Raw genomic sequence first — 22175 nt, 5'->3', positions numbered from 1 at the left:
TCATGCTGACCCTACAAAAATCTATTGTGTGGAACTCAGCATTTTTTAGAATGTACAAATGTTGTACACTGTAACATTAGCTGAGTCCCACACAATTCATTCATGCTGTCCCAACACAAATCAATTAAGTTAACACTTTAACATTAACACTTTAACATAAAAAAAAACTTAAGTTGTCTAAATAAAATCTCAAGAATTTTGTTGTTTTAGATCATTTTAATGAAGTAGTTTGAACAAGTAAAAAAAAAAATACTTGTTTGAGTGTATGTTGCATTTTATTTAAAGATGTTGATATTGTTTAGGTAAAGCTGTGGCGCAGTAGGTAGTGCTGTCACCTCACAGCAAGAAGGTAGCTGGTTCTAGTCTCACCTGGGTCAGTTGGCGTTTCTGTGTTCTCTCTGCGTTCGCGTGGGTTTCCTCCGGGTGGTCCGGTTTCCCCTCACAGTCCAAAGACATGTGGTACAGGTGAATTGGGTAGTAAATTGTCCAGAATGTATGAGTGTGTATGTGTGTGTGGATGTTTCCCAGTGATGGGTTGCAGCTGGAAGGGCATCCGTTGCGTAAAACATGTGCTGGATAAGTTGGCGGTTCATTCCACTGTAGCTACCCCGAAATAATAAAGGGACTAAACTGAAAAAGAAAATGAATGAATGATATGGTTTTAGTGTACAATATGTTCGATCACACTCTTCACGCCAGATAAATAAGATCTACCCCTGGATTCCAGATCCTGTCAGAAAATGTCTGTTTCTCTGGGTATCCAGACAACAAGCCAGCGGAGCCACCCATTACCCAAACTTGCTAAGCAATATTCACCTGAATTAACAAACTCCAATCTCCAAACAATATAGGAGTTGACTGAGCAGGCCAGAAAGGAGCAGAAGCAGGATACGAAGTAATCATGATAAAGAAAGAGCAGAGTTTATTGAGTAAAGTTGCGTCTGACCAGGATTAATCCAACAAGTATTATTATACCACAAGCAACAGCAATGGAAAATTATTGCGTCACAACATTGTCCATACAGACCTTGAAATAGAGACATTCTCTAGTTCTCTTTAAAAAATGCTGCTTGAATCTACACATTCATAAGATTAAAACAATATGAAATAATAGTAATAATAATAATAATAAAGCAATAATTATAGGAAAATAGTAATAATAAAATATAAAACATAATCAAATGACATAATTATCAGCAAAAATAATCAAATCATTTAGTAATAATAAATCAAATGATAAAATGCTAATTATAAATGACTAAAGATCATATAATTAAATAAAAATAATTAAATGAAGAATTAGTGAATATAAACAAATGAAAATAAAACACGACAACACAAATTAATGGTTGCTTTCTTTAAGTAGCACACACATAAATTTGCTATTAGGGTTCTCAGATCCTTAGTTAGATTCTTTACATATGACACTAATAGGATGCAAATGGTGGAACTATGTTCACCTGAGTTGCTTCCGGAAACAGCAGTGTTTAAGGCTCTTACTGTATTTGCTGCAGAGACTGGATGTGGTTGCATCTCTCTCTCTCTCTCTCTCTCTCTCTCTCTCTCTCTCTCTCTCTCTCTCTCTCTCTCTGTCTACAGTATGTGTTTTACCTCTCGGTGTTCTTTTAGAGGTTGGTTCCTGTCTCTGCTGGATTCTTCCGTCAATGATTGGCCCTCTGTTGCATTGGCTCCCTCATTTATCTCACTGTTCATGTTCTCTCTTCACTCCTGAGATTCCTTTTATTCTTCAGCTTTTTTCTAAAGTAGTGTCACAGTTAGTGTTCAAGTAAAAAAAAACATTAAAATTAAAAGCTATGTAGAACTGGTGGGATTCTCTTGCTGTTCTGGTGTGCTACTGATGGAAACCTTGCAATATTTTTTGCAGTATTGTCAAATTCATCAGTTGATCTGAATCCCAGAAATGGGATTAGTAGAAATTGCATGGATAATGAGTGAGTAAAACTTTAACATACTCTTTGTTTGGTTCACATGTAATGTTTTTAAACTGTTTTGTTTTTAATTGATGCGGTGTGATTTTTAGGAAACGAAGTAATGTAATGGTCACTGAGCCCAGTTTAATCTCTAATCATGTGATGTGACTTTTTGAAAGAAAATTATGTCAGTTTGTTCATTTATCAGCCTGATTAGCCGAGGCAGCTCCATTTGCTACAGTAGTTATAATTACTTACCATTACATAATCATTTATGACTACAAATCAGATTTTTTTTTAGATTATTAGCATTCTTACTTGGACATGTATAATGCAATATAAAGTAATTTTTTATATGAATTATTTACATTATAAATCAAGCATTTTTAAAATTTCAGTTCTCTCTCCAAATTTATACAAATATAGAATACAAATATAGCCCATATTTAGTCAAAGAAATTGATTTGCAGATAGTCAAATCTCCTTTTTCCTAAAAGAAAGGGTTTCAAAAATCCTGTTTTTATTTTTATTTTTATCATTAACACATGGAGGTGATGTGTCCCTAAGAGAACATTGCTTATCTCTGCTCTTATGAAATATTATATTTCAGGTGAGAGGAACTGCTGACACATGAAGGTGAATAGACAGTCATTAAGTGTCATTGTCCATTCTATGGTGTGGGTCAGCGGATGTGCAGTACAGTACTCCTCTTTTATGATCAGTATGGCTGAATGTCATCCGTGGGGAAAATTGTACAGGAATCTGATGTCAATAGAAACCTAAAGAAAAAAGTTTGCCTACAGTTTTTCTTTTCTTTTCTTATTTAGTATTGTTTGCTTGATTTTTCTATTTTATCTTGGCTTTTTTTTTTCTTTCCTTTCTTTTTAATTTTCCCTTTCTACTTTTGTCTTTCCTTTCCTTTTGTAAACTTCACATTTACAAACATGTCCCAGCAGGCACAGGACGTCAACATGACATCAGATTGACATGTCGTGGAATGCTGCATTTTGATTGGAAATCACAATGTCAGACAGAAATTGCATTTTGGTTACTTTTCAACACAACCTAAAATCAACCAAATATCAACATCTAATGATGTTACAGCTTGGCATTGTGTGGACGTTACCACTATGATGTCTATCAGATGTTGGATTTTGGTTGCCATACCTGATGAATAAATGTCAATATTTTAACGTCAATATGACATTAGCCCCTTTCACACATACAGACCTTTCCGGAAAATTACCGGCAATTTTCCGGAAAGGTTGTATGTGTGAACAGGTCCTTTTTGAAAATACCGGTAAATTCGTTCTGGCTATTTTCCGGAAAGAGAAGTTGTAACATTACCGGCAATTTGCCGGAATGCTGCGCTGTGTGAACGCAGAAGGAAGATTTCCGGAATAAGCGTGTGCACGTCTAGAACGTACTGACGTAAGACGTCTGCTTTAGCCAATCAGAACAGTCAGACGCATTTACGTCCGCGCGGTTTATGAGAATAAAAGCCTTTGAATATTTTCCCAGACACATTTAGCTGCTAGAAGTTAGTCAGAGAACGTTTATATGTTCTTCTTAATGCCAACTGTGTAAATGATCATCGATGAGATGCTTATGATAAGCCGTTGTTTGTTTACCTTCAAGCTTTGCGTGTGCCCATGAAACAGCCTGTGAGCGCCTGCACACGCACATATTATGAACATTTCGAAATGCGAAAGTGATCCTGCGAAAGTTGTTTACAATATTGATCATCCACAGAGTTTGTAATTTAGTCAAATGTTTACAAATACAAGCGCAGCCGTTTAAAGCTCATTTGTGGTGAATGATGTCAGAATTTACCGGTATTTTGGAATGGATGTATGAATGCTCTTTTCCGGAAAAATTCCGTAACGTCCTCGCCTGTGTGAACAGCGCTTTTTTGAATATACCGGTAAAGTCGTTCCGTAAATTTTCCGGATATTTACCGGTATCACTGTGTGAAAGGGGCTATAGGTTTAAGATGTTGGCTTGACGTTGGGTTTTGGTCACTTTCCAACACAACCTAAAATCAACCAAGTATCAACATCATTTGACGTCGTTATTAGACATCAAAATAACTTTGTCCTTAGATGCTGGGACCTAAATCTAATCTACTATTAATTTCTTATGATGTTGTGTGTCTGCTGGCGTGTGTTACTTAAAAAAATAAATAAAATTTTTAGTTTTAATAAAACGTGTATTGCACTTGTACTTTAAAACCAAGCATTTTATTTATCTGTGTTTCTTTGAAATTGTTTGGGAAATTTACCAGCAAGTGAAGTATATTTTTATTTTTTGTGGCACTTTCTATAAGCCATAAAATGAATGCAGTGAAGGCTTCTTTTATTATGGTTTATCAGCAGTGATAGAGAGAGGGAGAGAGCTTCATCTCCTGCAGTGTTCACAGGATGGGTGCAGTAGAAATGAGTGCTATTGCGAAGGGGAAATAGAGGAAGAGTTCTGTGCTGTTGAGGGTATAGTGTTTGTTCTCTTGACAGTGCATCTTTTTTTCTTTCATCTGCTGAAAGGAGTGACAGAGCCCTGTGTTTCTCTGCTGTATCTGATGAGGGCTTAAAAGAGATCATCATACTGTAAACACATAGAAGAGGGCGGGATCAGCTCATGTCAGTCAAATACTGACATAGATTTCCACTGTTGTTCTTTGTGATGTGTTTCTACTCTAGACCTATTGTTTGAAAAAAGAAATATATTTTGTTCATATAAATGACTGAACTCTGCACCAATATACAGTGTTGGTACAAAAATACAGTTTGGGATGTTTTTGAAGGTCTTCTGTTTTCTATATTTTTTCTTTATCTTTTTCCTGCTTATTCCTTTTTTGCTGCTTCTGCTGCTGCTACCTAAACAAATCCTCTATTAAGCAATTGCAAGTTGTGTAGAATGCAGCTGCGAGGCTTTTAACCAGCACCAGTAGGAGGTCACACATTACACCTGTGCTTAAGGCACTTCACTGGCTCCCTATCAGTTTTAGGGTAAATTTTAAGATTCTGGTCATTACAGATAGAGCTCTGCATGGTCAAACACCCCTATATTCAAGATCTTTTAAGTAGTCACTTATGCAGCCGGTCTCTGAGGTCTTTTGGCAATGACCTTTTAGCCATTCCCAGAACTCGTCTTAAGACTAAAGGTGACCGTGCCTTCTGAAATCTGGGATCAGTTGAACTTTTTAAAAAGCATTTAAAGACACACCTTTTTGGTCAAGCTTTTTATTAACAGTATTAGTGTTTTTGTATTTGTATTTTTAATCAGTTTTACTATGTTTTAACAAGGCTTCTTTTATTGTCATGTGTTCTTGTACTTGTTTTCTCTTATTGTAAAGAACTTTGTGACTCAATGTCTGTGAAAGGTGGTATATAAATAAACCTTTACTTACTTACCTCTTGTTCTGCTGCTTTACCTCTTCTATTTCTTCTGATACAGTACTTCTTCAGCATCTTCTTTTATCACTTCTGCCTAATCTTCTTCTGCCTCTTTTCATTTTCTTCTATCTTTTCTTCTTCTACCACATTTTCTTTTTATTCTTATTTTTGGTGCATGTTTTTCTTCTTCTTCTTCTTATCTTCTTTTGGTGCTTCTTCATCAGTCTTTTCTGCCACTACATTTTCTTGTCCGCTTCTGCCTCTTTCTTTTGCTGCCTCCCCTGCCTCTCCTCCTTTTGCTGCTTCTTCTACCTGCTTCTTTTTCTGTCTCTTTCTCTGTCACTTTTTCCACTTCCTCTGCTGTTTGTTTTGCCTCTGATTCTTCTGCCGATTCATATTCATTGTTGTCTATTTCTATTCCGCTGCTTCTGTCTCTTATACTCCTGCCACTTTTGCCTCTTCCTCTTCTGTAATTTCTTCTTCCATGTCCTCTTTTTCTCTTCTGCTGCTTCTGCCCCTTCTTCTGCCATTTTCCTCTTCCTCTTCTGCAATTTCTTCTGCCATGTCCTCTTTTCTCTTGTCTGCTGCTTCTGCCTCTTCTTCTTCTGCCTCTTCTTCTTCTGCCTCTTCTTTAGCCACTTTTGCTTCTTACTTTTCTGCTATTTCTTGGGCCATGTGCTATTTTCTCTCATCTGCTGCTTCTGCCTCTTCCTCTGCCACTTTTGCCTCTTCCTCTTCTGCAATTTATTCTACCTTGTCCTCTTTTATCTCTTCTGCTGCTTCTGCCTCTTCTCCATCTGCCTCTTTTTCTGTCACTTGTGACTCTTTCTCTTGTGCAATTTCTTCTGCCATGTCCTCTTTTCTCTCGTCTGCCGCTTTTGCCTCTTCTTTTGCCATTTGCCTCTTCCTCTTCTGTAATTTCTTCTGTCATGTCCTCTTTTCTCTCGTCTGCTGCTTCTGCCTCTTCTTTATCTGCCTCTTCTTTTGTCACTTTTGCTTCTTCTTCTGCTATTTCTTCTGCCTCGTGTCTTTTTTCTCTTCTGCTACTTCTGCCTCCTTTTCTTCTGCCACTTTTGCCTCTTCCTCTTCGGATACTTCTTCTGCCATGTCGTCTTTTCTGTCTTCTGCTGCTTCTGCCTTTTGTTCTGCCACTTTTGCCTCTTCCTCTTCTGTTATTTCTTCTGCCATGTCCCATTTTTTCTCTTCTGCTGCTTCTGTCTCTTCTTCATCTGCCTCTTCTTCTGCCACTTGCCTCTGCCTCTTCTGCTACTTTTCTGCTATTTCTGTCTTTCTGTCTTCTGCTGCTTCTGCCTCTTCTTCTGCTGCCTCTTCCTCTGCCATTTTTGCCTCTTCCTCTTCTGCTATTTCTTCTGACATGTCCCTTTTTTCTCTTCTGCTGCTTCTGTCTCTTCTTCATTTGCCTCTTTTTCTGCCACTTGCCTCTGCCTCTTCTGCTACTTTTCTGCTATGTCTGTCTTTCTGTCTTCTGCTGCTTCTGCCTCTTCTTCTGCTGCCTCTTCTTCTGCCATTTTTGCCTCTTCCTCTTATACTACTTTTTTGCCATGTCCTCTTTTTTCTCTTTTGCCGATTTGCCTCTTCTTCTACCTCATTTACCTCATCTTCTTTTCTGCTACTTTTTCTGACAATTCTAATTGTTCTTCTCCCTCTTCCTCTGACACGTCCATGCCTACTTTTTTCACTTCTTCTGTCTCTTCTTTGGGTTAAATATTTTTACTACTAGAAATTTTAGCAGACATCCACATTTAAATACACTTTTTAAAAACTATATCAACATAAAACCTAAATTTTAACAATTAGACCATTAAAAAGAAAGAAAGAAAACAACAACAACAAAAACAACCAACAGTCATAAAAATAATAATTAAACATGCATAAATAAACATGCATTGCCCTAGCCAGCCACCCACCAGTGCTATCTAATGGTAAAAGTATGCACTAATGGCATAGTAAAGTTTGTAGAAAGAAAATAAAAGGGGACCATTTTTTAAAATAAGAAAACCTTGTCTATTTGGGTAAACTGGAGTCTTTCCCGATCCAATGTACCTGTTAACTCTGTCAGCCATAATTAAAGAGTTAGAACTTATTTTTATTCCACCTCTGCCTCCTCTTTTTCTGCTTCTTTGGCCTCTTCTTTTTCTTGCTTTGCCTCATTTACCTTTTTTTCTTTTCCATTTTTCATTTTACCTCTTCTTCTGTTTCTCTTTTTTTCTGCTTCTTCTACCTTCCCCAACCTTCTGCCATTTTGCCTCTTCTTCTTTTTCTGCTACTTTTTCTGCCTCTTTTGCATCATCTTCCACTGCTTCCACTTCTTTTTTCCCTCTGCCTAATTCAGTGGTTCTCAGCTCCAGCCATTGGGACCTCTGGGTAAAGTGTAGATAGAATACAGCTGTGGATACGCACATCAATATAGCACCATTTTTGTAACACTGTATAACAATAATTCATATTTTTACATTACTGTAACAGTTGAGTTTAAGGCTGGGCTAGGGGTAGATGTTAATAAAATACAATAAATGGGAAATTTAATAAATAATTCTCGTTAAATTCTAGCAGCAATCATGGACCTCTGGCCCTGCACATGTTTTTCTTACTTAACACACCTGATTCAGATCATCAGCTCGTTAAGAGAGAGATCTGTGAACTGACCCTTAGGACAGACATAGAAAATTTGCAAGGCAGGGGGTCTGGAGGACTGGAATTGAGAATCACTGGCTTAATGTCAATTGTTTCCCTAAATAAAAGTCAGTTACAAAAGAAGTGTTATATTTTTGAAATATTGTTTGTTTTAATTGACATAATAGTATTATTGTACGTATTATTGTAAGCTGTGAGTGTGGGATTCACACTCAGCTTTTGAAGGTTCTGCTGTGGCAGTGATGTGCCTTGTGTATCACTTCTTCTGGATGTCATTTAAAGCTTATTTCTAGGAATTGGTGTGTAGTTCACAAGAGGTTATGCTTTTATCTTTGTACTCCTTTTTTTTTTTTTTTTTTTGTTAAAGACATGGGAAAATACGCGTGTGTGTGTGTGTGTGTGTGTGTGTTGTCGATGCATGTTGCTGTGGGTGGTTGTGTGTAGGAGAAGGTGATATTAAAGGTGCTGGAAGCGACTTCTTTAAAATACCACGCATAAATTGTCCTACTACCTGACAGATATCACTGCAATAGGTGACCTGAGAGATTACACCTGTCTCTGTGAAAGCCGCAGGCTCTGTAAACAGTAAAACTGATCGAAGAAAATAACCAACTAACTGGAAAACAGACTGTATCTCTCTGGTATGGCTTTTATATGTTTGTGTCGTTGACAGTAGACTGACAAGATTTAAGGAAAGAGTTTGTAATGCCTGGACCCTGTGTTGATGGACGCTCGAAAGCTTTTTGCACTTTCATCCATAAAAAGAAAGGCATAGAGTATACACTACATATATTTGCAGGTGCAGTTTTAATCATTAAGACTGAATCATAAAAAATCATAAAGAAGCAGCCAAATGTGATATCTGGACTACGCTATATTGGTGTTGATTTTTTTTTCATGTTGCATACAGTGGTATGTGCTTGGAGAGTGCTTTAAATGTCTAATTTGTTAAATCCACGGAAACTTGCCTATCGAGGAATGTACTGGACAATAGCTTCTTTCACACAGCGAAACCGGTAAATATCCGGAAAATTTCCGGAAAATTTCAAGAACAACTTTACTGGTAAATTCAAAAACGCGCTGTTCACACAGGCACGGACGTTATGGAATTTTTCTGGAAAAGAGCATTCACTCATCCATTCCAAAATAATGGTAAATTCTGACATCATTAACCAGAAATGAGCTCTAAACTGAGCACTTGTATTTGTAGACATTTGACTACATTACAAACTATGTGGATGGAGAAGTATTTTGAACAACTTCGATGAAAATATAGAGAAACACTTTTGCATGTTGAGATGTACGTACATGCTCACCAGCTATTTCATGTGCAAGCGCGACACGTCACGTAACTGAATGAAGCAGAGCTTGAAGGTAAACAAACAACGGCTCATCATAAACATCATATCGATAATTATTTACACAGTTGGCTTTAAGAGGCAACACAGAAACGTTATCTGACCAACATCTAGCAGCTAAATGTGTCTGGAAAAATATTCAAAGGCTTTTATTTTCATAAATGGCGCGGATGTGAATGTGTCAGAGTGTTCTGATTGGCTAAAGTTCTAGATGTGAAAGCGCTCTTTCTGGCAATCTTCCATCTGCGATCACACAGCACAACATTCCGGCAAATTACCCCTAATATTACAACTTCTCTCTCCAGAAAATAACCGGTACAAATCTACCGGTATTTTCAAAAAGGGCCTGTTCACACATACAGACCTTTCTGGAAAATTGCAGGTCATTTTCCAGAATGGTCAGCATGTGTGAAAGGGGCTAATAACTGCTAATAAAATACAAAGAAGGCTCAATAAATGAAATATTAATAACTCACTTGTAGACACTGAATTTCCTGTGAACACTGCATTTTTTCATAGTAAAATAGAACATATTTTGTAATAAACCGCAGTCTATTATGGTTTCTAAACCAACTTTCATCACACTTCCCAGTTTTAAAAATCCCTATATGTATCATCTATAGTGCTATAGAAGTCTTCAATTGAGAAAGTTTTAGTAATCCATCCATTCATTTATCCATCCATTTATCCACCCATTTATCCATCCTTCCACCTGCCCATCCATCCATCCATCCATCCATCCATCCATCCATCCATCCATCCATCCATTTAAAAGTAGTAGTATGTAATAAAACATTAGTAAGTATAAAACAATAAATACAAATTAACTAAAGTAATCAAAGTATTTCCAAACCTGATCAGTATAGTAGTTGACCTACCATGTGGCTTTTTTACAAAATGTAATGTCCCCCAATCCTTTTATCAACTTGCGCTACATTAAACTGAATTACACCCATGCATGTGTTTATTCATTAATTGGACCTTTACTTTCATGAAAATTGCATTCATTCTTTGTTGATGATACAGGGCTATGCCTCTCTAGTAAACTGGCTAGCTACATGACAGTTGAGCAGCACAGAATAGAATTAAAGGGCCCAGCAAAAAAAAAAAAAAAAAAGCCAAATGCACTGATTATGTTTTTTCGTTAATTTCATCCGCTGCACTGCTTTCCCTAATGATGATGAGATAATGTGCTGGAGAACACACTGAGCTGTCACAGTGTGTGCACAAAAGACCCCAACCAAATGAACTGCTCAAACTGAGAGCAAGAACATTTGAATGGTAAGCAGTGCTTTAACAGAATTTGAACAGAACTTGTCTGAAAAATGCACAAGGAGTCTTGAGGAATGAATAAGTACAGCGAGTGCTGATTTTTGCTTAGGGCTGTGTTTGTGGGGGTGCGCATATGTGTGTTCTGCCATGGCCTAGAGGTGGTAGATGATGTGTTGTGAAAATGTTAATTTGTGTGTAATAAGCCTAATATGTGTTCGTGTCTCCCGTGAGGTGTAGGGGTGCAGGGAGTCCAGGGCCTTTGATACTCCTCTGAAGCCAAAAAACAATTTATTTTTTATTGAAAAATTCATAAGCTCATAATTGTTTTCTCATGTTTCGCCTTCTGTGCTGACATATACTTTATAATGGTGGCTATTAGGCTGCATTCTCATCCATCTACAGCAAGCAAACTCTCCCACTGGTATTTATTCAAGATTTGTTTGCACATACACAAAGTCTCGGGCCTTGGTGGTTCTAGTTTGACATAAGCAATTTTTATATTAACATTAAATTCAGATAATTGAAGATTTTTATGGCGTGTTGTTCTTTTACGTGTTGTGGCCTCCCAAAAAAATAAGTATATTTATTAATTATTATTATTATTTTTTTTTTCTGAATTGCTTTGGCACATTTTTTTGAAACGGTCGTAACATTTTCTAAACTATGAGTGGAAATCTCAAAACTGTTTGCTGGAACTTCAGAACTTTATTGCATGTCTGCAAAGTGTAGTTACTCTTTCAAATATTTGATTCATGCTTCAAAACCGAGTTATTATGTTAGTATTTTGGTCAAGGCCACCAAAACATAAAGTGTATTTGTCATCTTGTGAGCCACACTGTTTAAAGTGATTATTTGTTTCTTCACCATGCGTCAGCCCTGGAAATTAAGGTTTAAAATAAATCTGATATTTGTTGAAAAGAGGGAATAGAAAACAATAAATGATCATTTGTTTTTATACAGTACGTTTTATATATTTTTTAGTTTTGCTATGTTCCCACAAATACACAAAAAACTCATCCATAAAAAAATATTCTTGATGGACATCCTGTCGCTCTTGTTGGCCTTGTCAACGATTACACATCTTGCAAATTGCTCTTCCACGAGCATATTACTGGACATGTGAATGTAGTGATTGTGCTGTGGGCATTATATATACACTTGATTATATATACACCAAACAAACTTGATTGATGTATTGATAATGCAAATTTTATTACAACTAGAAGTTGTGTACTAATTTAGCAGACATTACAAACAATGTCCATATTATATATATGTTGTATAAACATGTGCGTATACAAATGACTTCTAACTAAAAAAAATTGTTTATTGTGTGATTGCTTACATAATAAAAAAATGATTGAATTTGTGAAGAATTTGACAGTTTAAATGAGGATCGACTCATCAGTTTTGATCAAAAAGCCACATGACAATTCATTTTTGTCCAAACTACAGACAATTGTGCTTACTGATTGCACACATGTGCCAAAGCATTTGCAATTTGCTTAAATCAAAAAGAAATGCCACTCTAAAATGAACAACACGCTAATTGTTCAGAGATAATCTTAATGTTTTAAAAAATAAAAATGTCAATCAAGAATTGATCCAAAGCAATTGAGAAAAACTGTAAAAATAATTGACCCTTTGCTAAGCCACACGCAAAAACTGCCACCCACCAATCGTGGCTTTGCAACTGTAGCTACGTGCAGGGGCTCTGTCAAGTTTTCGAGCGAGTGCATATGGATTGTGCAAATCTGACACCCGGTATCCCTAAAGCTTGGACAGGATGGTGCAATTTTTTCCTTTTTCAAAACCTAAAAGCCTCAAGGAGAAATGCCAGCGTGGATCAAGCTCTGTGAGGGGCGCTAAAGGAGAGGAGTTGGTTTTGTTTTGATATTCCTGACAAATGCAGTGATAGAATGACGACAATAACTCACAAACCTCTTACCCTAAACAGATCTAAACAGTGTTTTCTGTGTTGCATAACAATTAATCTATCAGACTTTTTGGCTAAAATAGAGAAATCACGGTTTAGTTAGTTATTATTAGATTATTTTGAAATTTCACCTCTCCTGCTGAGTAAGAACTAAGCTGTTGAATGGTCAGCGTATGAGGCGGCTAGGCTAAGATAGCTTCAATTTTGATTGAATTATTCTCTAATCGGTTGCCTATTATTTGGTGAATATACCCCTGTAATGTATACTCCAGTCCTTTTTTTTCTGGCTTTCTCTGATATCTCACCTGTTCGTCAAAAATGACATTATATCCCTGAAAATGTCTGACACTGACGCATACACATTGTAAAAGCCGTGCCAGGCACAAAAGCTTGACAGGCGTAGCAATAGTAACTAAGAAGACCGGGCTTAACGAAGGGTCAATTGTGTTGTTAATACATACATAATATATTTTTTATTGAAATTTTTAAAAATATTAATTTGTAACTGTTCCAAGGCTATATGGGTAAAATGGGTAAGAAAGTTTAATCCAGCAGGGTAAAATAATAAGAATAACATTGATAACAATGATAAGAAATGTTCTTGAGCACCAAAGAAACATAATGTTTTTTTCACTGCTGAAAATTCAACAATTCAAGAAAAGGTTTTATATATATAAATGATGTATATATATATATATGTATGTATGTATATATATATATATATATATATATATATATATATATATATATATATATATATATATATATATATATATATATATATATATATATGTATGTATGTGTGTATGTATGTGTATATATATATATATATATATATATATATATATATATATATATATATATATGTATATATATATATATATATATATATATATATATATATATATATATATATATATATATATATATATATATATATATAGGAATAGAAAACCAGGATAGCACACAAAACAATAACAACGATTCTAAACACAGGCAACTCAGAAAATCCTGTTTTTGTATTTGTCCTGCATGATTACATTTACAAAAAATAGATATTGTCACAAGATCAGATGTGTACATTAAGGCTGGAAGTGTAAATACTGCTTATAAGAATGATCTGGAGCATAAAAGGTTGCTCTCATTATAACCCATAACAGTCAAAATACACAATTAGAGGAATGGTAATTGATTAATTGATTTGGGGATTGTTGGTGTTGGGAGTGGATAATTAGCACTCTCACCACCACGGGTGAGGTGAGTCTCTTGGGTAAGGAACCGATTCCCCAACTGTTCCCCAGACACCACAGCATTGACCGCCCACTGCATCGGGAGTGTGTTCACAGTATTTGAGTGTTTAATACTTTGTTTGTGCACTTGGGTGGGTTAAATGCAGAGCACAAATTCCATATATGGGTCACCATGATGGGCTAAATGTCACAATTTTCCTTTCTTTTAAAATCATATACATTTAATAGACTATTGCTTTAAATTAATAACTACCAATCAATAAGCTAGTAGTTATTGTTTTGATCTTTGTCTCAAAGCACACAGAACCCCCCTGAAATCCACAGAAGGTTTTCAGTAGAGTAGAATCCTGATAAGTGAGGTAAAACCCTTCAGGCGTCCTGTGCTAGGAAACAGGGAATGAAGCCACTCGCATCTCTTTCCAGAGATGGCATCGCTCATGAGATGTGCATTTGTGTGTTAAACAGAAGCAGAGGTGTGCCATATGGCTGGAGAATGGCAGTCTGCAGGGAATTGTTTCAATAGTGGCTAAAAAGCTATTGCCTCGGCATGGCACTTTCAATAATGCACTGCTGGGCAGAATGAGTGAGTTTCCACAGCCCACCTCTCCTGCCCCTTCATTCAGGGTGCAAACAAATATGATGGACAACCTCAGGCTTTCTGTTCAAGCTTCATGAAACATCAAGGTTATTCATCAGAAAGAATCTATTGAAATGCACATTTCAGAAAGTTGGAAATCTAGTCGGCCATCTTGTTTGTGCAAAATGTTTCATCAAAGTCTCTTTCAAGAAAAATCTGTAGACTGCGGCCATATTTGCAACACCTACAGACAGTTTGTTTAAAACAAAGCCCTATCTGAATGAATGTAGGATTCAGCAAAAAAAAATCCCAGTCTGATTAATTTTGTTTGAGGAAGCACTGAATTTTTGTTTACTGAAAATGATCTGTCTAAAAAGGAATTTTCAGTTTTTATCTGAAAGAGAAAAAAGACAAAAATATGGGCTGAAAAAAAGGCTATTATTGTTTCCGTCCCTCCACATAATACATATGTGTTATGTATATTATATATAAATGTGGCCCGCAGCTGCACAGACTGATCAGCTCGCATGTTGCTGCATATAGTTCATCATATAGTGAAGCACAAGGGCTGTAATGGTACATGCCACACATCCCACAGCCATTTCACCCTCCAGCCCAAGACCAGTTACTCACTGAAGCTAAGCAGGGCTGAGCCTAGCCAGTACCTGGATGGGAGACATAGGAAAACTAGGTTGCTGTTGGAAGTGGTGTTAGTGAGGCCAGCAGGGGGGCACTCAACCTGCGGTCTGTGTGAGTCCTAATACCCCAGAAACCGTCTATCGGATAAGGCTTTAAACTGAGCACCTGACTCTCTGTGGTCATTAAAAATCCCATGGCACTTCTCGTAAGGAGCTGGGGTATAACCCCTCAATCGGCCCTTACGATCATGGCCTCCCAATCAGCTCTATCACTGTCTCTTCACTCCACCTATCACTGGCGCCGTTGTCCTGTGGCTGCCGTCGCATCATCCAAGTGGATAATGCACACTGTGGTGGTCTGGAGAGACCCTCCCTCATGATTGTGAAGTGCTTTGGGTGTATGGCCTTACACAATTAATGTGCTATATAAATGAACAATACATTGCATCCCGAACTGTCACGGTATGATGGTCACGGTTCGATTCAAGTGCCCTCGACGAATACAGAATACATTTACGAAGAACTAATTTTTCTGTCAGAAAATGCAACACAGCAGCGTTCACCTCTATTTTCCTGATGTCATGTAACTTGCTACACGTTAACATAAGTGGACAACACTAGTCCAGCCGCTTCTTCTAATTGGTCCATTTTTCTGAAACTGACAGTATGTGTTTAACAAATGAGTGCTGCTGTGGGTGAAAGTTGAAATTGTTTTATCTTCACACAGCTTCTAAACATGCAGTGCTGCAGAAGACTTGAGTGTATAACAGTCACACGCATACGTAAACAAAGGAAATATAAGATATTGTCTCATTATTTGAGCTCGTAAGTCTGTTCTCTACACACACATAATATTGCACAGCTGGATCTGCTAAATGGATGGACAGTGCTGCATTTTCTTTAAAAAACATTTTAGTTTACTGTACTCTTTACTTACTGTATCTTATATATAATACATCATTTTAGATTTTCCTTCGTTTAGGAGAGGGCTGATATTAATTTTTTGAACTATACGTTTTTGATTAGTTTCCTGATTATAAAGTTTTCTTTTTTAAAAATGTTAATTATTTTGTTTAAATTGTATTTTTGCATCACAAGAAGTTCTTCAGTTCTGTAGCTGAAAGGGACAAACACTTCTGCCTGTTTAAAATAAACAGAAAAGGCCAGTACAGGAAAAGCACTGACAGAATCCTGAGCAAAAACCTGTGGACGAAACTCGACAGAAACAATATGTGATGTGCTGTGATGTGACATATTAGATGTGACATCAGGCACACAGTAATTATCAAACAACAACTGACATAACAAACAACTGAATCAGTGAAGAACCCTCCCCCAAAGAACCTCTAGAATAGGGATGTCAAACTCAGTTCCTGGAAGGCTGCAGCCCTGCACAGTTCCAACACTGCTCCAACACACTTACCTGTCGGTTTGAAATAAGCCTGAATGACTCAATTAGTTTGATCAGGTGTGTTTAATTAGGGTTGGAACTAAACTGTTCAGGGCTGTGTTTGACATCCCTGCTCTAGAAAGATTAACGATTGCCTTTGACTAGAGGTTGGAACTTCTTTCACTGTGGTGGCCATATTGAGTGTTGCACTTTTGTCTATTATAGTAATGCAAGTGAACAATCGTTGTATATCTACTGTACGTTTCTTTATTTTGCTTTTTCAATTACCCTTCAGGGCATGAAACATAATATTTCGTCTCTTGATATTTTATTTTAGAATTTCATAAGTTTAGATTGCAAAATCTCTGTATCTCAATACAGTTTTCAATGTTGAGTAGTCTTCCTATTTTAAATCATGTCTAACTTTGAGGCGGCAATATTGAGTACTTTTAGTACATTATGTCCCCTACAAGGCACAGCACGGCAGACAAGCTCTTTTTCTTCACAAACAGCATTAAACGGTGATCCACAAGGTGGTGCTAAATTAAAATTCCATAAAGGTAGATCATTCCTTTCAGGATATTGGGTCAATACCTATTGTTAATGTGATGTCAGGCCCTAATGACAGTCCTGATCTGTTTTTAGATGAGCTGCATACATTTCCCACAATGCAGGTGGACAGAATGGATGTGCGCCAGCATGTTCAGAACTTTACTTTTTCACTCATTCTTGGAAAAAGCTGAGTAAGGGAGTTTGTTTTTTCACGGTCAGTGTCTGTCATACTGTTATTCACATTTAATTAATTTCTGTAATCTTATTTATATAAGTCACTTTTTTTTATTATCTTGCTGCAACCCTGCCAAAGCATTCCAAAAAACCTAAATTGTTATTATTTTTTCACTTTTTCTCCAGATTTGACATTAATTTATCTTTTTTTTTTTTTTTACATATTGGAGTTTACAAACAATATTTTACATTATTCCTGAATAAGCTGTAAACTGAGAATTAATTTGATTTTCAATGAATCTGTCGATTGTTTCTTTGATTAATCATTCATTCATTCATTTATTTTCTGTTCGGCTTAGTCCCTTTATTATTCAGGGATCACCACAGCGGAATGAATCACCAACTTATCCAGGATATAATTTACGCAGCGGATGCCCTTCCAGCTGCAACCCAGTACTGGGAAACACCAATACATTCTCATTCACACTTAAGCACTATGGACAATTTAGCTTACCCAATTTACCTATACCACGTCTTTGGACTTGTAGGGGAAACCAGGGACCCAGAGGAAACCAACATGAAAACGGGGAGAACATGCAAACTCCACAGAGAAATGCCAACTGGTCTAGCTGAGGCTTAACCAGCAACGCTCTAACCACTACACCACCGCGCCACCCTCTTTGAATAATCAATTAAATGGATAACATAAACATATTATTAGCTAAATAAATGTAGAAAGAAACAAACCATATTAATCCATAATGAAATATATTCCTCCACATGCTATCCAGTGTTGTCCTCCAAAATTGTGCAATTTCAAGGCTATAGAAATGAATGTACCTATAAATGTATCTGTGTAGGCTGTGCTGCACACACAAAAGGTTCAATATATAAAAAAATACATTTTTAAACAAAAAAAAGGTCCTTGTTTACCACTTTAATGCAGAATAGTGTATAGAACCAATACTCATGTGGACATTACTTTTACGTCAATTTTTATCATCTCGCAGATGCTCTTGTCCAAAGTGACTTACATGTAAATGAGGACAATAAACCCAATCAAAGTAACAAAACAACATGTAAATGAAATGCAGTATATAGATCATTTTGAGGGATGTAAACAAAATCAATGGTCCCAACGCATTTCCTGTTTTTGATTTCTATAGCTTCCAAGAATGCAAAAAGAGCCACATATTGATAAATAATCTTATGATATGATAGCTGTTTTAACATTCAGTTATGATTGAGTTGCCTCTTGTTACAGTTGAGAACAAGCAGAAAATGTTCATGGGCCAACGACATCCCCACATTGAAATGGTCTATACAGTGCTCAGCATAACTGAGTTTACCCCATTTTGGAAATGAATATTTTTATCCATTTCTCTGAATATAGGCAATGCATTTTGGTGCATTTAAACAAAACTGATTTACTAAACAGATATATTTATTAAAATAATATTTTAGTCATCAAACATATATAGAAATTGAAAGATAATACAATTAAATTCAAGCTAAATATTGCAAAAAATAAAAAATAAAAAAGACAACCTACAAAATTTCAACTAAATTTTTCTTTTTCTTCTTCTCTTGATTTTTCTTCATTTTAAAATTTGAATTTAATATTTTTCTATAACATAAATTTGGGTGAACTAGTTTTTGTACCGTTATTGTAAGGTATTTTGTTAGATAGCTCCATATTTGGCTTAAGTACTGACTAATCCAATGTATATGCACAAATAATGTTGTATAGCTTCCTATTAAAATGTGAATTTAAAAGATAGATTTGTGAATAGTGTACTCATATATGCTGAGCACTGTATATACTGCTTTTCTTTACTACATACATTTTTTGCTAAAGCCCAGCTATCCAGTGTAAGCAGAACATTTCTCTCAGCAGCTCTTCTTTTGGTCTATTTGTGGAGGCTAAGCTGCTGTTTTTGGTCTGGATGCCTGAGGGCAGGACAGACAGGTGAGGTGCAGTCCGGCTGTTGTCTTCTGACAAATTCCGCAGGAGGATATGGTGGGGTCAGTGGGGCTCTGTTAAAACCAGCCAGAGAGATTGGCAGTGAAAGTATGACTCACTGTCACCTGCTTCCCTCTTTATCACTGACTCACTTTCTCTTTATTGATGGAATACAAGCACAGAATAATTTCTCCTTACCCATTTACCTCACTGTTTTTACAGCATTCTCTCACATCATATTTAGAGGCTAATTAAGTGAGTAGGTCTTGTAGATTTAATGGGCTTGTGTGTGTAATTTTGACATTACCAGCAACACCAAATTAACACAAAGGTTTATTTGTTTACTTCAAATAATTGTTGCAGTTTTTTTTTATTTTCTCCGCCCATTTGTTGTGTGCGCAGACCCAGGAAAATTCTGGCTTTTGGGTGCAGGTTCAAACAGACACATACACATAATTAATAATAATAATAATAATAATAATAATATCTAAAGATGATGATTTTGGTGTTTTTTTTTTCAAACACAACTAATTTCATCTTTAGTGAGCATAAAAAGTTGGGAAAGCAGTTGAATGCCTCCATTAAATTGTTAGATGTGTGCATTTTTAAAATTACACCTGTTATTTAATTTAATCAAATGGAAAAATCTAAATAAATAAGAGATTCATTCGTTGCTCTTTAATCAGAATGTGTAAGTTATACAGTTAAGAAATGGCTAATGAGATTTGATAGCTTGATTCTATTTCATTAGCTATTAATTTTAATAATATGAACTGTTTGCTAATGTATTTGCTGCTAATGTATGTTTATTAATGTATATTTATTATGGTGGGCATATCCCTTATTTTCACATCCCAATGTTGACAGGTATGGGCTGTGAAGAGTCAGTGGTTGAAGTTTATTTTTGCAAAAATACCTTAGCATTATAGCCCCAGCTCTGTGCTGTTTTTCCGTCATTTTTCTGATGAGTGCTTTAGCAATCTACACGCTTACAACGGGGCATTCGTCGGCCAATTGTTAAAGTAAGGATCAGAAAAGACTATGGACTCTATTTTTTACTGTCCATGAGCAAAAAGCAAAGCGCAGGGCACAAACACTTTCAGGGCGTGTCAGAATCCATATTTGCTAATTTAAGGACGGGAAAATCCGCTTTGCGCCATGCCGCATGGTCTAAAAGGGTTGAGTTTATTTTCTTAATGAGTTATAGGTGTGTTTTGAGAATAAACCAATCAGAGTCTCATCTCCCCTTCTCCATTTAAGAGCCAGCTGCGTCGCGTCATAAGCGCATTTGCTATTTACAGGACTTAATGTAAGTGTTAGTGGTAAAACTGAGCATTTCACAAGCAAACAGTTAACCGTTTTTTTTAACAGAAAACAGTTAAACAGAGCATCTACCAGGCAAGAATGAGAGATAATCGATCTACTTTCACTTTCGCTCTTGTGGATAGGGAAACTTTTATGCACAGACATCAATTAGCCTATAAATAATTAATTTTGTTTGTTAAGCGCAAAGATTTGTTTCAAAACTGTTTCTAAATTCAGTTCTAATTTCCAGCAAACTAATAAATGAACAATAATAACGAAGTGTGGTCAAAAACCTGAGTTGTATCCTAATACACATGCTGTGCCCCATATGGTCTAAAACCTGACAGGTGGGCAAATCCAAGCTTGTTTTTAATAAAACAAATATAAATATGGATATAATAAATAATAATGCTAATAATAATAACATTATACAAAAGCAAATTGTTATGAATGAACTGAAAAAGCTTCCCGAGATGAAGAAGGCATAAAAGCAGTGATTTTTCATATTTATGTAGGCTAGAAAATAACATGTTTTGTTATATTTTAATCCTTTATATTTTTTATATATATATATATATATATATATATATATATATATATATATATATATATATATATATATATATATATATATATATATATATATATATATATATATATTATTATTATTATTATATCCTATATATAGGCCTATCCTTAATATTTAAATTTTTTCATATGTAAAGATATTTGCTTATTGCTCTACATCTTGTGTGTAGGCTATAAAGCAGTGTGTAAAGGAGGCGCAACTCTGCGCTGGAGTGAATGAAAAATCTATTTTAGTTTCTCAAAATAGCAACGCGCCAGCAGTGCGCCTCAGAACGCCTTCCTTTTTAGACCAGAACGCCTATGGGCGCACATATGAGTGCAAATGCATTTGCTATTTAAAGAGCGTGGCGCTACGCCTCAAAACGACACTTGCGCCAAGCTGAAACTAGCAAACAAGTATTGCACCGCGCATTGCGCCACATTGCGCCAGGTGTATGATAGGGCCCTATATAGTTTGACAGGAACTTTATAGTACACAGTTCATGGATAAAATTTTTTCTCCCCCATTTCACAAGTGTAAGTAAGGGCAGTTAAAATGGTTGCCTCTTTGTTGTCTTTAGCAAATTATGTATTTAATTGTGTTTTGTTACTTGTAACCACTTGTACCACACTTGTAACCACTTGTTGATAAGCCATGGTGGGCATTTCTCTCTGTCTCGCGCTGAACGCAGTCGACCAATCACAACAGACTGGGTCATCGGACCAATCAGCACAAATTAGCATTGTGCTAAATAGGGGTTTGGGAACAAATGGATCGCTGAACAAATCATATGGGAGTCGTTTGGATAATTAAGTAAATACATATTATAAGACAATGAAAGTGTTTTTTTTTTACCTTGCATGCATATCAGACTGTTGAAACCAAAATATAACCATTTTTAATGCACAATAGGGGCTCTTTAATACAATATACAATGTTTTTTAATAATGTTTTAATTAAATCCAGGATTATGCTTTTACATGTGAATTTAAGCTGTTTTGAAAAATGTCCATATAACATTATTTGTAGTGTAATAGTAATATTATAGTAATAATGTATAGTATAGTAATTATGTAATAAACATTTATAACTGTACAATAGATCCGTTTTCCATTTAAAAAGAAGTAATATGAAGAAAAGCATTGTTCATTCTATTCTAAAATTTTCTAAAAGATAAAGAACAGAATTTTTCTTTACTGTCACTTTTGATCATT

General features: G+C 35.9%; 1 protein-coding gene and 1 long non-coding RNA gene across 3 annotated transcripts in view; both read left to right on the top strand.

Moving 5' to 3' along the window:
- Window positions 1-22175, top strand: part of frmd5a (FERM domain containing 5a) — a 222951-nt gene that overhangs the window by 37935 nt on the left and 162841 nt on the right. The gene's annotated exons all lie outside the window — the stretch shown is intronic.
- On the top strand, window positions 1167-10435 carry LOC147839755 (uncharacterized). The gene is made up of 3 exons (XR_015515058.1): window positions 1167-3111; window positions 3213-3268; window positions 9594-10435. It is a non-coding gene; the product is annotated as an uncharacterized LOC147839755 (long non-coding RNA).

This window comes from Danio rerio, chromosome 18, assembly GCF_052040795.2.
Source record: "Danio rerio strain M-AB ecotype USA chromosome 18, GRCz13ab, whole genome shotgun sequence".
In the NCBI taxonomy this organism is placed as follows: Eukaryota; Metazoa; Chordata; class Actinopteri; order Cypriniformes; family Danionidae; genus Danio; species Danio rerio.
Note: the sequence above shows the minus strand (reverse complement) of the source record. Positions and strands in the feature narration are given on the sequence as shown.